This window comes from Entelurus aequoreus, linkage group LG21 (assembly GCF_033978785.1).
Source record: "Entelurus aequoreus isolate RoL-2023_Sb linkage group LG21, RoL_Eaeq_v1.1, whole genome shotgun sequence".
NCBI lineage: Eukaryota > Metazoa > Chordata > Actinopteri > Syngnathiformes > Syngnathidae > Entelurus > Entelurus aequoreus.
In genome coordinates, this window is record NC_084751.1 from 6,178,755 (window position 1) to 6,196,819 (window position 18,065).

Below are 18,065 nucleotides of genomic sequence, written 5' to 3' on the forward strand. Positions count from 1 at the left end.
GGGGTGGGGGTCCCATCATGAAGAAAGGATGGGGGTCCCATCATGAAGAAGGGGTGGGGGTCCCATCATGAAGAAAGGGTGGGGGTTCCATCATGTCCTCACATGAGACGAGTGGGTGGGACTTGTCTCCTTCACCTCCTTATAAGGAGTGTCTGATTTCCCTCATGCTGCTTGTAGTGGGCGGAGCCTGCACAAGCCTCCGCTGTCCTTTTAAGGAGAAGTGTGTCCTTCTGCTCCTGAAGGGGGCGTGTCCAAAGACGCAGCAAGGTGAGCACAAGGTGGACAGGTCTCATGTCTTTCTTCAAGCTCCGCCCCTTAAAGTGACACAGATGTTGCCCTCAGCAGCACAAAGCATGATGGGAGAAAGCCCTAGAAGGATGAGAGGAGGAAGACCATGGTGTCCTCTCCATGTTTGGAAGGAGGGAGGGAGGAAGGAAGGAAGGAAGGAAGGAAGGAGGCTTCTTAAGGTCGCTGCCTTGAGCTCAGACTCTGACTTCTTCTCTGCTGACCACACCTTCATCTCCTTGCAGCACCAGGTAACATCTTCAACATCACCTTCTTTATCTTCATCATCACTTCTCTGCTGACCACACCTTCATCTCCTTGCAGCACCAGGTAACATCTTCAACATCACCTTCTTTATCTTCATCATCACTTCTCTGCTGACCACACCTTCATCTCCTTGCAGCACCAGGTAACATCTTCATCATCACCTTCTTTATCTTCATCTCCTCTTCCTCATCACCACCTTGCTTATCTTCACCTCTTCATCTTCACCTCCTCCTCCTCATCATCACCTTCTTTATCTTCATCATCTTTACCTCCTCTTCCTCATCATCACCTTCATCATCACTATATTCACCTCCTCTTCCTCATCATCATCTTCACCTCTTCCTCATCATCACCTTCATCACCACCTTCTTCATCTTCCCCTCCTCTTCCTCATCACCTTCTTTATCTTCATCATCTTCACCTCTTCCTCATCACCACCTTCATCACCACCTTCTTTATCGTCATCATCTTCACCTCTTCCTCATCACCACCTTCCATCATCACCTTCATCACCATCTTCTTTATCTTCATCATCTTCACCTCCTCTGCCTCATCAGCACCTTCATCATCACCTTCTTTATCTTTGTCTTCACCTCTTCCTCATCACCACCTTCTTTATCTTCATCATCTTCACCTCTTCCTCATCATCACCTTCATCACCACCTTCTTTATCTTCACCTCCTCACCGCCATGTGCCTGAGGTGAGGAGACGTGTGTTGAAGATGGTGTGTCCAGCACACATGACCAAATATGGTCATGGAAGCATGAGGGGCAGGAGAACTGAGCTCCACTTCTTCATGTCCAAATTAGGCGGTGTTTATGTGCTGTTGTCCCACAGAGTCCTAGCATGGAATGAGGTGGTGTTTATGTGCTGTTGTCCCACAGAGTCCTAGCATGGAATGAGGTGGTGTTTATGTGCTGTTGTCCCACAGAGTCCTAGCATGGAATGAGGTGGTGTTTATGTGCTGTTGTCCCACAGAGTCCTAGCATGGAATGAGGTGGTGTTTATGTGTTGTCCCACAGAGTCCTAGCATGGAATGAGGTGGTGTTTATGTGTTGTCCCACAGAGTCCTAGCATGGAATGAGGTGGTGTTTATGTTTAGTTGTCCCACAGAGTCCTAGCATGGAATGAGGTGGTGTTTATGTGTTGTCCCACAGAGTCCTAGCATGGAATGAGGTGGTGTTTATGTGTTGTCCCACAGAGTCCTAGCATGGAATGAGGTGGTGTTTATGTGTTGTCCCACAGAGTCCTAGCATGGAATGAGGTGGTGTTTATGTGTGGTCCCACAGAGTCCTAGCATGGAATGAGGTGGTGTTTATGTGTTGTTCCACAGAGTCCTAGCATGGAATGAGGTGGTGTTTATGTGTGGTCCCACAGAGTCCTAGCATGGAATGTGGTGGTGTTTATGTGTTGTCCCACAGAGTCCTAGCATGGAATGAGGTGGTGTTTATGTGTGGTCCCACAGAGTCCTAGCACCATGTGTGATGACGATGAGAGCACCGCCCTGGTCTGCGATAACGGATCCGGTCTTTGCAAAGCTGGATTTGCTGGAGACGACGCCCCCAGAGCCGTCTTCCCTTCCATCGTGGGACGGCCTAGACACCAGGTGAGTCTCAAACACTGCCTGAAGGACCCCACGCTCCTACAGTGTGTGTGTGTGTGTGTGTGTGTGTGTGTGTGTGTGTGTGTGTGTGTGTCAGGGTGTGATGGTAGGCATGGGACAGAAGGACAGCTACGTAGGAGACGAGGCTCAGAGCAAGAGAGGAATCCTCACACTCAAATATCCCATAGAACATGGAATCATCACCAACTGGGACGACATGGAGAAGGTCTGACAAATCACTTCCTGTCCCACACACCACTTCCTGTCCCACACACCACTTCCTGTGCGACACAGCACTTCCTGTGCGACACATCACTTCCTGTCCCACACACCACTTCCTGTCCCACACAGCACTTCCTGTCCCACAAAGCACTTCCTGTCTCACACACCACTTCCTGTCCCACACACCACTTCCTGTCCCACACACCACTTCCTGTGCGACACAGCACTTCCTGTCCCACACAGCACTTCACGTGCGACACATCACTTCATGTGCGACACATCACTTCCTGTCCCACACATCACTTCCTGTGCGACACCCAGCTTTAAATGTCATGTGTCTTGTCATTGGTCAGATCTGGCATCACTCTTTCTACAACGAGCTGCGAGTGGCACCTGAGGAACATCCCACTCTCCTCACTGAGGCTCCACTCAACCCCAAAGCCAACCGCGAGAAGATGACCCAGGTCACACCCTGGACCAACACCTCATGTTTCTCATCTCATGTCTCACATCTCACGTCTCTCATCTCATGTCTCACACATACACATCTCATGTCTCACACATCTCATGTCTCACACATCTCATGTCTCACACATACACATCTCATGTCTCACACATCTCATGTCTCACACATACACATCTCATGTCTCACACATCTCATGTCTCACACATCTCATGTCTCACACATACACATCTCATGTCTCAGACACACACAGAGGTCTCATGTCTCACACATACACATCTCATGTCTCACACATCTCATGTCTCACACATACACATCTCATGTCTCACACATACACATCTCATGTCTCACACATCTCATGTCTCACACATCTCATGTCTCACACATACACATCTCATGTCTCAGACACACACAGAGGTCTCATGTCTCACACATACACATCTCATGTCTCACATCTCACGTCTCATGTCTCACACATACACATCTCATGTCTCACATCTCACGTCTCACACATCTCATGTCTCACACATCTCATGTCTCACACATCTCATGTCTCACACATACACATCTCATGTCTCACATCTCACGTCTCATGTCTCACACATACACATCTCATGTCTCACACATACACATCTCATGTCTCACACATACACATCTCATGTCTCACACATACACGTCTCATGTCTCACACATACACATCTCATGTCTCACACATACACATCTCATGTCTCACACATACACATCTCATGTCTCACATCTCACGTCTCATGTCTCACACATACACATCGCATGTCTCACACATACACGTCTCATGTCTCACACATACACATCTCATGTCTCACACATACACATCTCATGTCTCACACATACACATCTCATGTCTCACACATACACATCTCATGTCTCACACATACACATCTCATGTCTCACACGTACACATCTCATGTCTCACACGTACACATCTCATGTCTCACACATACACATCTCATGTCTCACACATACACATCTCATGTCTCACACATCTCATGTCTCACACATCTCATGTCTCACACATACACATCTCATGTCTCACATCTCACGTCTCATGTCTCACACATCTCATGTCTCACACATACACGTCTCATGTCTCACACATACACATCTCATGTCTCACACATACACATCTCATGTCTCACACATACACATCTCATGTCTCACACATCTCATGTCTCACACATACACATCTCATGTCTCACATCTCACGTCTCATGTCTCACACATACACATCTCATGTCTCACATCTCACGTCTCACACATCTCATGTCTCACACATCTCATGTCTCACACATCTCATGTCTCACACATACACATCTCATGTCTCACATCTCACGTCTCATGTCTCACACATACACATCTCATGTCTCACACATACACATCTCATGTCTCACACATACACATCTCATGTCTCACACATACACGTCTCATGTCTCACACATACACATCTCATGTCTCACACATACACATCTCATGTCTCACACATACACATCTCATGTCTCACATCTCACGTCTCATGTCTCACACATACACATCGCATGTCTCACACATACACGTCTCATGTCTCACACATACACATCTCATGTCTCACACATACACATCTCATGTCTCACACATACACATCTCATGTCTCACACATACACATCTCATGTCTCACACATACACATCTCATGTCTCACACGTACACATCTCATGTCTCACACGTACACATCTCATGTCTCACACATACACATCTCATGTCTCACACATACACATCTCATGTCTCACACATCTCATGTCTCACACATCTCATGTCTCACACATCTCATGTCTCACACATCTCATGTCTCACACATACACATCTCATGTCTCACATCTCACGTCTCATGTCTCACACATCTCATGTCTCACACATACACGTCTCATGTCTCACACATACACGTCTCATGTCTCACACATACACATCTCATGTCTCACACATACACATCTCATGTCTCACACATACACATCTCATGTCTCACACATACACATCTCATGTCTCACACATCTCATGTCTCACACATCTCATGTCTCACACGTACACATCTCATGTCTCACACATCTCATGTCTCACACGTACACATCTCATGTCTCACACGTACACATCTCATGTCTCACACATCTCATGTCTCACACATCTCATGTCTCACACATACACATCTCATGTCTCACACATCTCATGTCTCACACATACACGTCTCATGTCTCACACATACACGTCTCATGTCTCACACATCTCATGTCTCACACATACACATCTCATGTCTCACACATTCACATCTCATGTCTCACACATACACGTCTCATGTCTCACACATACACATCTCATGTCTCACACTTACACATCTCATGTCTCACACATACACATCTCATGTCTCACACATACACATCTCATGTCTCACACATACACGTCTCATGTCTCACACATACACGTCTCATGTCTCACACATACACGTCAGATGTCTCACACATACACATCTCATGTCTCACACATACACATCTCATGTCTCACACACACATCTCATGTCTCACACATACACATCTCATGTCTCACACATACACATCTCATGTCTCACATCTCATGTCTCACATCTCACGTCTCATGTCTCACACATACACATCTCATGTCTCACATCTCACGTCTCATGTCTCACACATACACATCTCATGTCTCACACATCTCATGTCTCACATCTCACATCTCATGTCTCACACATACACATCTCATGTCTCACATCTCACGTCTCATGTCTCACACATACACATCTCATGTCTCACATATCTCATGTCTCACACATCTCATGTCTCACACATACACATCTCATGTCTCACACATCTCATGTCTCACACATACACATCTCATGTCTCACACATACACATCTCATGTCTCACACATACACATCTCATGTCTCACACATCTCATGTCTCACACATCTCATGTCTCACACATACACATCTCATGTCTCACACATACACATCTCATGTCTCACACATACACATCTCATGTCTCACACATACACATCTCATGTCTCACACATCTCATGTCTCACACACACACATCTCATGTCTCACACATACACATCTCATGTCTCACACATACACATCTCATGTCTCACATCTCATGTCTCACATCTCACGTCTCATGTCTCACACATACACATCTCATGTCTCACATCTCACGTCTCATGTCTCACACATACACATCTCATGTCTCACACATCTCATGTCTCACATCTCACATCTCATGTCTCACACATACACATCTCATGTCTCACATCTCACGTCTCATGTCTCACACATACACATCTCATGTCTCACATATCTCATGTCTCACACATCTCATGTCTCACACATACACATCTCATGTCTCACACATCTCATGTCTCACACATACACATCTCATGTCTCACACATACACATCTCATGTCTCACACATACACATCTCATGTCTCACACATCTCATGTCTCACACATACACATCTCATGTCTCACACATACACATCTCATGTCTCACACATACACATCTCATGTCTCACACATACACATCTCATGTCTCACACATACACATCTCATGTCTCACACATACACATCTCATGTCTCACACATACACATCTCATGTCTCAGACACACACAGAGGTGTCATGTCTCAGACACACACACAGGTCTCATGTCTCAGACACACACAGGTGTCATGTCTCAGACACACACACACACACAGACACACACACACACACACACACAGGTGTCATGTCTCAGACACACACACACAGACACACACACACACACACAGGTCTCATGTCTCAGACACACACACACAGACACACACACACACACAGGTGTCATGTCTCAGACACACACACAGACACACAGACACACACACACACACACACAGGTGTCATGTCTCAGACACACACACACACACACACACACACACACACACAGGTGTTATGTCACAGACACACACACACACACACAGGTGTCATGTCTCAGACACACACAGACACACACACACACACACACAGGTGTCATGCAGGTGATGATGTGTGTGTGTGTGTGTGTGTGTGTGTTCAGATCATGTTTGAGACCTTCAACGTGCCTGCCATGTACGTGGCCATCCAGGCTGTCCTCTCTCTCTACGCCTCTGGACGCACTACAGGTCACTTCTTACCTACCTCTGCACTTAACTAACACTAATGCACTACAGGTCACTTCTTACCTACCTCTGCACTTAACTAACACTAATGCACTACAGGTCACTTCTTACCTACCTCTGCACTTAACTAACACTAATGCACTACAGGTCACTTCTTACCTACCTCTGCACTTAACTAACACTAATGCACTACAGGTCACTTCTTACCTACCTCTGCACTTAACTAACACTAATGCACTACAGGTCACTTCTTACCTACCTCTGCACTTAACTAACACTAATGCACTACAGGTCACTTCTTACCTACCTCTGCATTTAACTAACACTAATGCACTACAGGTCACTTCTTACCTACCTCTGCACTTAACCAACACTAATGCACTACAGGTCACTTCTTACCTACCTCTGCACTTAACTAACACTAATGCACTACAGGTCACTTCTTACCTACCTCTGCACTTAACTAACACTAATGCACTACAGGTCACTTCTTACCTACCTCTGCACTTAACTAACACTAATGCACTACAGGTCACTTCTTACCTACCTCTGCACTTAACTAACACTAATGCACTACAGGTCACTTCTTACCTACCTCTGCATTTAACTAACACTAATGCACTACAGGTCACTTCTTACCTACCTCTGCACTTAACCAACACTAATGCACTACAGGTCACTTCTTACCTACCTCTGCACTTAACTAACACTAATGCACTACAGGTCACTTCTTACCTACCTCTGCACTTAACTAACACTAATGCACTACAGGTCACTTCTTACCTACCTCTGCACTTAACTAACACTAATGCACTACAGGTCACTTCTTACCTACCTCTGCACTTAACTAACACTAATGCACTACAGGTCACTTCTTACCTACCTCTGCATTTAACTAACACTAATGCACTACAGGTCACTTCTTACCTACCTCTGCACTTAACCAACACTAATGCACTACAGGTCACTTCTTACCTACCTCTGCACTTAACTAACACTAATGCACTACAGGTCACTTCTTACCTACCTCTGCACTTAACTAACACTAATGCACTACAGGTCACTTCTTACCTACCTCTGCACTTAACTAACACTAATGCACTACAGGTCACTTCTTACCTACCTCTGCACTTAACTAACACTAACCACCCTCTCTGTCTTTAACACTGACCACTGTGTATGTGTGTGTGTGTTTAACACTGACCACTGTGTGTGTGTGTGTTTAACACTGACCACTGTGTATGTGTGTGTTTAACACTGACCACTGTGTGTGTGTGTTTAACACTGACCACTGTGTATGTGTGTGTTTAACACTGACCACTGTGTATGTGTGTTTAACACTGATCACTGTGTATGTGTGTGTTTAACACTGACCACTGTGTATGTGTGTGTTTTACACTGACCACTGTGTATGTGTGTGTTTTACACTGACCACTGTGTATGTGTGTGTTTAACACTGACCACTGTGTGTGTGTGTTTAACACTGACCACTGTGTATGTGTGTGTTTTACACTGACCACTGTGTATGTGTGTTTAACACTGACCACTGTGTGTGTGTGTTTAACACTGACCACTGTGTGTGTGTGTTTAACACTGACCACTGTGTGTGTGTGTTTAACACTGACCACTGTGTGTGTGTGTGTTTAACACTGACCACTGTGTGTGTGTTTAACACTGACCACTGTGTGTGTGTTTAACTGTGTGTTTACTAGTAACCAGTATGTCTGTGTGTTCACTAGTAACCAGAATGTGTTTGTGTTCAGTAGTAACCAGTATTTGTGTTTACTAGTAACCAATGTGTGATTGTTTACCAGTAACCAAAATGTGTTTGTGTTCACTAGTAACCGGTATTTGTGATTACTAGTAACCAGTGTTTGTTCACTAGTAACCAATGTGTGATTGTTTACTAGTAACCAGAATGTGTTTGTGTTCACTAGTAACCAGTATTTGTGATTACTAGTAACCAGTGTGTTTGTTTACTAGTAACCAATGTGTTTGTGTTCACTGGTAACCAGTATTTGTGATTAGTAGTAACCAGTGTGTTTGTTTACTAGTAACCGATTTTGATTGATTGATTGAAACTTGTGTTAGTAGGTTGCACAGTGAAGTACATATTCCGTACAATTGACCACTAAATGGTAACACCACAATAAGTTTTTCAACTTGTTTAAGTCGGGGTCCACTTAAATGGATTAATGATACAGATATATACTATCATATATACTATCATCATAATACAGTCATCTCACAAGATAATCATCAGAGTATATACATTGAATTATTTACATTATTTACAATCAGGGATGTGGTTGATATCAACACTTCAGTCATCAACAATTGCATCATCAGAGAAATGGACATTGGAACAGTGTAGGACTGACTTGGTAGGATATGTACAGCAAGTAGTGGACATAGAGAGAGAGATCAGAAGGCATAAGAACAAGTATCTACATTTGATTATTTACAATCCGGGGAGGTGGGATGTGGAATGGAGGGTGTGCTTTTGAAGGAGGATAGAGATGCCCTTTCTTTTACATCTGTTGGGAGTGCATTCCACATTGATGTGGCATAGAAAGAGAATGAGTTAAGACCTTTGTTAGATGGGAATCTGTGTTTAACGTGGTTAGTGGAGCTCCCCCTGGTGTTGTGGTTATGGCGGTCATTTACGTTAAGGAAGTAGTTTGACATGTACTTCGGTATCAGGGAGGTGTAGCGGATTTTATAGACTAGGCTCAGTGCAAGTTGTTTAACTCTGTCCTCCACCTTGAGCCAGCCCACTTTAGAGAAGTGGGTAGCAGTGAGGTGTGATCTGGGGTGGAGGTCTAGAAGTAACCTGACTAGCTTGTTCTGGGATGTTTGGAGTCTAGATTTGAGGGTTTTGGAGGTGCTAGGGTACCAGGAGGTGCATGCGTAATGGAAAAAGGGTTGAACGAGAGTTCCCGCCAGAATCTTCATGGTGCTTTTGTTGACCAGAGAGGAGATTCTATAGAGAAATCTCGTTCGTTGGTTGACCTTTTTTGATTACCTTGGTTGCCATTTTATCACAGGAAAGGTTAGCCTCTAGAATGGAACCTAGGTAGGTGACCTCATCTTTCCTGGTGATAACCAACGTTCCCTCTAAGGTGCGCGCCTGCACAATTGCACACCGCTCACGCGTCCTCTGCGCACAGCAAATTAATGCCGCGCAGAAAATTCAAAATCCCATCTGAACTTTAAACAAAATAAACACATTAGAATGTATTCTGTATGATTTTGCAATGCAGCTCTGTGAGTGACAGGTGACAACAAGAGTGGCCCCAATGAATAAAACAATCTTTGTCAACACACTTCAATTATCGTCTGTCGAGACACTTTACGGACAGGAATTCCATCAATCACTTTATTGAGCAAAACTGTTTGTAACCACACCAAAAACATGAGTAAAAAAAACTTTTATCTATAAAAACTGGTAATTTTCTGCCATACAAACCAGGCTTAAACCAACGTTATCATCCGTGGTTTCAACAGAAGCCGCTCGCTCTGTCTCACCTGCACCAACACATGCACTCATGGCACTTAGCCAGTGCTGCGTTTATGGCCACACAAAAAGTGGGACAACCCCAACGCCACACAGGTTGTAACACTCTGACTCCTCAATCACATGTGTGCTTATTTTACTGCCATTTATTAAGAATGTTAATCTAAGGATATTATTCTTGAAATATTGTCACTAGATTTCATAAATGCTAATAAAAAGATGTATTTTACAGACAGAACGTTACAGGAACTAAATGTAATCTCTGAAAGGGGTAACATTTCTTTTAAAGGCAGGACCCGCAGCCAGACCTACAATACTAGCACATAGCTCATGACAAACATGTTTTTGTTATTGTCATTGTAAGAGGGCAACATCACTTATATCACAAAATTATTTGAATAAAACATTGAAATGGTTATGATGTCAGGTTTGGGACCGGTGTGACGCTGGTGTGGCCACAGTGTGCACGTGTGATGTCGCTCACATGTGCTCCACTGAATGCTCAGGGACTTTGTGTGTTTGCTCACACACACGAACAATTAGAGGGAACATTGCTGGTAACAATGTCACCCACTTTTATGGTGAAGTCACTGACTTTCTTGAGGTTGATGTGGGACCCAAACAGGATGGATTCAGATTTACCCAAGTGTATGGATAGCTTGTTGTCAGCGAGCCAGGTGCAAGTTCTACACAGCTCAGCACTGACCATTTTCTCCACCTGTGACTTGTCCTTGTCTGATACCAGCAGGGCAGAGTCATCCGCAAACAACAACAATTCACAGTCGCATGCTGATGACATGTTTATGTATATTAGGAACAGTAAAGGTCCCAATATACTGCCTTGGGGGACTCCACAGCTTATTAGGAACAGTAAAGGTCCCAATATACTGCCTTGGGGGACTCCACAGCTTATTAGGAACAGTAAAGGTCCCAATATACTGCCTTGGGGGACTCCGCAGCTTATTAGGAACAGTAAAGGTCCCAATATACTGCCTTGGGGGACTCCGCAGCTTATTAGGAACAGTAAAGGTCCCAATATACTGCCTTGGGGGACTCCACAGCTCACCGAGAGGGGGAGGGGGGGGGGGGCACGGTGCCGTTCACCTCTACCACCTGCTCCCTCCCCTCCAAGTAAGACTGCATCCAGCTCCATGAGGTTTTGTTAAATCCGATTGCTCTGAGCTTATCCAACAGTATAGCGTGGTTAACGGTGTCAAAGACCTTCTGAAGGTCCAGCATGACCATGCCGCAGTATTTGCCCGCGTCCACCTCATGTTTGATGTGCTCGCTCACATAGAGAAGGCATGTGTCAGTGGAGTGGTTAGTTCTGAAGTCAGATAGAGAAGGCATGTGTCAGTGGAGTGGTTAGTTCTGAAGTCAGATAGAGAAGGCATGTGTCAGTGGAGTAATTAGTTCTGAAGTCAGATAGAGAAGGCATGTGTCAGTGGAGTGGTTAGTTCTGAAGTCACATAGAGAAGGCATGTGTCAGTGGAGTGGTTAGTTCTGAAGTCACATACAGAAGGCATGTGTCAGTGGAGTGGTTAGTTCTGAAGTCAGATAGAGAAGGCATGTGTCAGTGGAGTGGTTAGTTCTGAAGTCAGATAGAGAAGGCATGTGTCAGTGGAGTGGTTAGTTCTGAAGTCACATAGAGAAGGCATGTGTCAGTGGAGTGGTTAGTTCTGAAGTCACATAGAGAAGGCATGTGTCAGTGGAGTGGTTAGTTCTGAAGTCACATAGAGAAGGCATGTGTCAGTGGAGTGGTTAGTTCTGAAGTCAGATAGAGAAGGCATGTGTCAGTGGAGTGGTTAGTTCTGAAGTCACATAGAGAAGGCATGTGTCAGTGGAGTGGTTAGTTCTGAAGTCACATAGAGAAGGCATGTGTCAGTGGAGTGGTTAGTTCTGAAGTCACATAGAGAAGGCATGTGTCAGTGGAGTGGTTAGTTCTGAAGTCAGATAGAGAAGGCATGTGTCAGTGGAGTGGTTAGTTCTGAAGTCACATAGAGAAGGCATGTGTCAGTGGAGTGGTTAGTTCTGAAGTCAGATAGAGAAGGCATGTGTCAGTGGAGTGGTTAGTTCTGAAGTCAGATGGAGAAGGCATGTGTCAGTGGAGTGGTTAGTTCTGAAGTCAGATAGAGAAGGCATGTGTCAGTGGAGTGGTTAGTTCTGAAGTCACATAGAGAAGGCATGTGTCAGTGGAGTGGTTAGTTCTGAAGTCAGATAGAGAAGGCATGTGTCAGTGGAGTGGTTAGTTCTGAAGTCAGATAGAGAAGGCATGTGTCAGTGGAGTGGTTAGTTCTGAAGTCAGATAGAGAAGGCATGTGTCAGTGGAGTGGTTAGTTCTGAAGTCAGATAGAGAAGGCATGTGTCAGTGGAGTGGTTAGTTCTGAAGTCAGATAGAGAAGGCATGTGTCAGTGGAGTGGTTAGTTCTCAAGCCGGATTGGAATTTGTACATGAGTTTATTAGTGGCAAGGTAACCAACCACCTGTTCATAAACTATTTTCTCCATTACTTTGGAAATGGAACTGAGAATAGAAACAGGTCGGTAGTTGCCAGGTTCCAATTTGCTTCCTTTTTTAAAGAGGGGAGTTACTCTTGCTATCTTAAAATCTTTTGGTACTTGGCCTTGTGTAATTGAGAGGTTTATTATGTGCGTGATGATCGGGGCAATGGTGGAGGCAGAGTCCCTGAGGAATCTGGAGGGAATATTATCAAGGCCGGTGGCCTTGTTAGGGTGGAGCGCGCTCAATTTTTTAAACACCTCGTCAGCTGTGACCATTTCTAATTTGAAATCATTGTTGGATACTCCTAGCTTTCTGTAGAAGGCTTTAATGTGTTCTACACCAAAGTGGTGGGACAGCTTGTTGACTAGAGTTGTCACTTTAATGTGTTCTACACCAAAGTGACCAGAGTGGTGGGACAGCTTGTTGACTAGAGTTGTCACTTTAATGTGTTCTACACCAAAGTGACCAGAGTGGTGGGACAGCTTGTTGACTAGAGTTGTCACTTTAATGTGTTCTACACCAAAGTGGTGGGACAGCTTGTTGACTAGAGTTGTCACTTTAATGTGTTCTACACCAAAGTGGTGGGACAGCTTGTTGACTAGAGTTGTCACTTTAATGTGTTCTACACCAAAGTGGTGGGACAGCTTGTTGACTAGAGTTGTGGCTATGCTGGTGAAAAAGGTGTTAAGTCTGCTTGCTACCTCCATTTTGTCTGTAATGACAAAAGCGGGCTTTGATCCTGACTGCCATGTCGTTTAGTATCTTTAGGAACGCCGTTTTGAAGCCATCCCAAGCAACATGGACCAGGTTGCTGGTGAGCACAGTCCAACTCACCTCATTTTAAATGGTAAATGGGTTGTACTTGTATAGCGCTTTTCTACCTTTTTAAGGAACTCAAAGCGCTTTGACACTATTTCCCCATTCACACACACATTCACACACTGATGGCGGGAGCTGCCATGCACGACACTAACCAGCACCCATCAGGAGCAAGGGTGAAGTGTCTTGCTCAAGGACACAATGGACATGACTAGGATGGTAGAAGCTGGGGATTGAACCAGGAACCCTCAGATTGCTGGCACAGCCACTCTCCCAACTTCGCCACGCCGTCCCCGGTTGAAATGATCACTGGAGTATGTTTTAAGGGTGTGTTCACTAGTAACCACTTTGTGTTTACCAGTAACCAGTATGTTTGTGTTTACCAGTAACCAGTATGTTTGTGTTTACCAGTAACCAGTATGTTTGTGTTTACCAGTAACCAGTATAGAATAGACCTTTATTGTACAACAAAATTGCAAGCCAACTCATTTAGTGCAAATTCATAATGACACATAAGAACATGCTACTAAGATAAATAGATACAAATAATACATAAGAACATGCTACTAAGATAAATAGATACAAATAATACATAAGAACATGCTACTAAGATAAATAGATACAAATAATACATAAGAACATGCTACTAAGATAAATAGATACAAATAATACATAAGAACATGCTACTAAGATAAATAGATACAAATAATACATAAGAACATGCTACTAAGATAAATAGATACAAATAATACATAAGAACATGCTACTAAGATAAATAGATACAAATAATACATAAGAACATGCTACTAAGATAAATAGATACAAATAATTTATAAGAACATGCTACTAAGATAAATAGATACAAATAATACATAAGAACATGCTACTAAGATAAATAGATACAAATAATACATAAGAACATGCTACTAAGATAAATAGATACAAATAATACATAAGAACATGCTACTAAGATAAATAGATACAAATAATACATAAGAACATGCTACTAAGATAAATAGATACAAATAATACATAAGAACATGCTACTAAGATAAATAGATACAAATAATACATAAGAACATGCTACTAAGATAAATAGATACAAATAATACATAAGAACATGCTACTAAGATAAATAGATACAAATAATACATAAGAACATGCTACTAAGATAAATAGATACAAATAATTTATAAGAACATGCTACTAAGATAAATAGATACAAATAATACATAAGAACATGCTACTAAGATAAATAGATACAAATAATACATAAGAACATGCTACTAAGATAAATAGATACAAATAATACATAAGAACATGCTACTAAGATAAATAGATACAAATAATACATAAGAACATGCTACTAAGATAAATAGATACAAATAATACATAAGAACATGCTACTAAGATAAATAGATACAAATAATACATAAGAACATGCTACTAAGATAAATAGATACAAATAATACATAAGAACATGCTACTAAGATAAATAGATACAAATAATACATAAGAACATGCTACTAAGATAAATAGATACTAATAATACATAAGAACATGCTACTAAGATAAATAGATACAAATAATACATAAGAACATGCTACTAAGATAAATAGATACAAATAATACATAAGAACATGCTACTAAGATAAATAGATACAAATAATACATAAGAACATGCTACTAAGATAAATAGATACAAATAATTTATAAGAACATGCTACTAAGATAAATAGATACAAATAATACATAAGAACATGCTACTAAGATAAATAGATACTAATAATACATAAGAACATGGTACTAAGATAAATAGATACAAATAATTTATAAGAACATGCTACTAAGATAAATAGATACAAATAATACATAAGAACATGGTACTAAGATAAATAGATACAAATAATTTATAAGAACATGCTACTAAGATAAATAGATACAAATAATTTATAAGAACATGCTACTAAGATAAATAGATACAAATAATACATAAGAACATGCTACTAAGATAAATAGATACAAATAATACATAAGAACATGCTACTAAGATAAATAGATACAAATAATACATAAGAACATGCTACTAAGATAAATAGATACAAATAATACATAAGAACATGCTACTAAGATAAATAGATACACATAATACATAAGAACATGCTACTAAGATAATATATACAAATAATACATAAGAACATGCTACTAAGATAAATAGATACAAATAATACATAAGAACATGCTACTAAGATAAATAGATACAAATAATACATAAGAACATGCTACTAAGATAAATAGATACAAATAATACATAAGAACATGCTACTAAGATAAATAGATACTAATAATACATAAGAACATGGTACTAAGATAAATAGATACAAATAATACATAAGAACATGGTACTAAGATAAATAGATACAAATAATACATAAGAACATGCTACTAAGATAAATAGATACAAATAATACATAAGAACATGGTACTAAGATAAATAGATACAAATAATTTATAAGAACATGCTACTAAGATAAATAGATACAAATAATACATAAGAACATGCTACTAAGATAAATAGATACAAATAATACATAAGAACATGCTACTAAGATAAATAGATACAAATAATACATAAGAACATGCTACTAAGATAAATAGATACAAATAATACATAAGAACATGCTACTAAGATAAATAGATACAAATAATACATAAGAACATGCTACTAAGATAAATAGATACAAATAATACATAAGAACATGCTACTAAGATAAATAGATACAAATAATACATAAGAACATGCTACTAAGATAAATAGATACAAATAATACATAAGAACATGCTACTAAGATAAATAGATACTAATAATACATAAGAACATGCTACTAAGATAAATAGATACAAATAATACATAAGAACATGCTACTAAGATAAATAGATACAAATAATACATAAGAACATGCTACTAAGATAAATAGATACAAATAATTTATAAGAACATGCTACTAAGATAAATAGATACAAATAATACATAAGAACATGGTACTAAGATAAATAGATACAAATAATTTATAAGAACATGCTACTAAGATAAATAGATACAAATAATTTATAAGAACATGCTACTAAGATAAATAGATACAAATAATACATAAGAACATGCTACTAAGATAAATAGATACAAATAATACATAAGAACATGCTACTAAGATAAATAGATACAAATAATACATAAGAACATGCTACTAAGATAAATAGATACAAATAATACATAAGAACATGCTACTAAGATAAATAGATACACATAATACATAAGAACATGCTACTAAGATAAATAGATACAAATAATACATAAGAACATGCTACTAAGATAAATAGATACAAATAATACATAAGAACATGCTACTAAGATAAATAGATACAAATAATACATAAGAACATGCTACTAAGATAAATAGATACAAATAATACATAAGAACATGCTACTAAGATAAATAGATACTAATAATACATAAGAACATGGTACTAAGATAAATAGATACAAATAATACATAAGAACATGGTACTAAGATAAATAGATACAAATAATACATAAGAACATGCTACTAAGATAAATAGATACAAATAATACATAAGAACATGGTACTAAGATAAATAGATACAAATAATTTATAAGAACATGCTACTAAGATAAATAGATACAAATAATACATAAGAACATGCTACTAAGATAAATAGATACAAATAATACATAAGAACATGCTACTAAGATAAATAGATACAAATAATTTATAAGAACATGCTACTAAGATAAATAGATACAAATAATACATAAGAACATGCTACTAAGATAAAAAGATACTAATAATACATAAGAACATGGTACTAAGATAAATAGATACAAATAATTTATAAGAACATGCTACTAAGATAAATAGATACAAATAATACATAAGAACATGGTACTAAGATAAATAGATACAAATAATACATAAGAACATGCTACTAAAATAAATAGATACAAATAATTTATAAGAACATGCTACTAAGATAAATAGATACAAATAATACATAAGAACATGCTACTAAGATAAATAGATACAAATAATACATAAGAACATGCTACTAAGATAAATAGATACAAATAATTTATAAGAACATGCTACTAAGATAAATAGATAC

General features: G+C 40.1%; 1 pseudogene; it reads left to right on the plus strand.

Moving 5' to 3' along the window:
• Window positions 1-395: 395 nt before the first annotated feature.
• LOC133638218 (actin, aortic smooth muscle-like) overlaps window positions 396-18,065 on the plus strand; it is a 20,898-nt pseudogene continuing 3,228 nt past the window's right edge.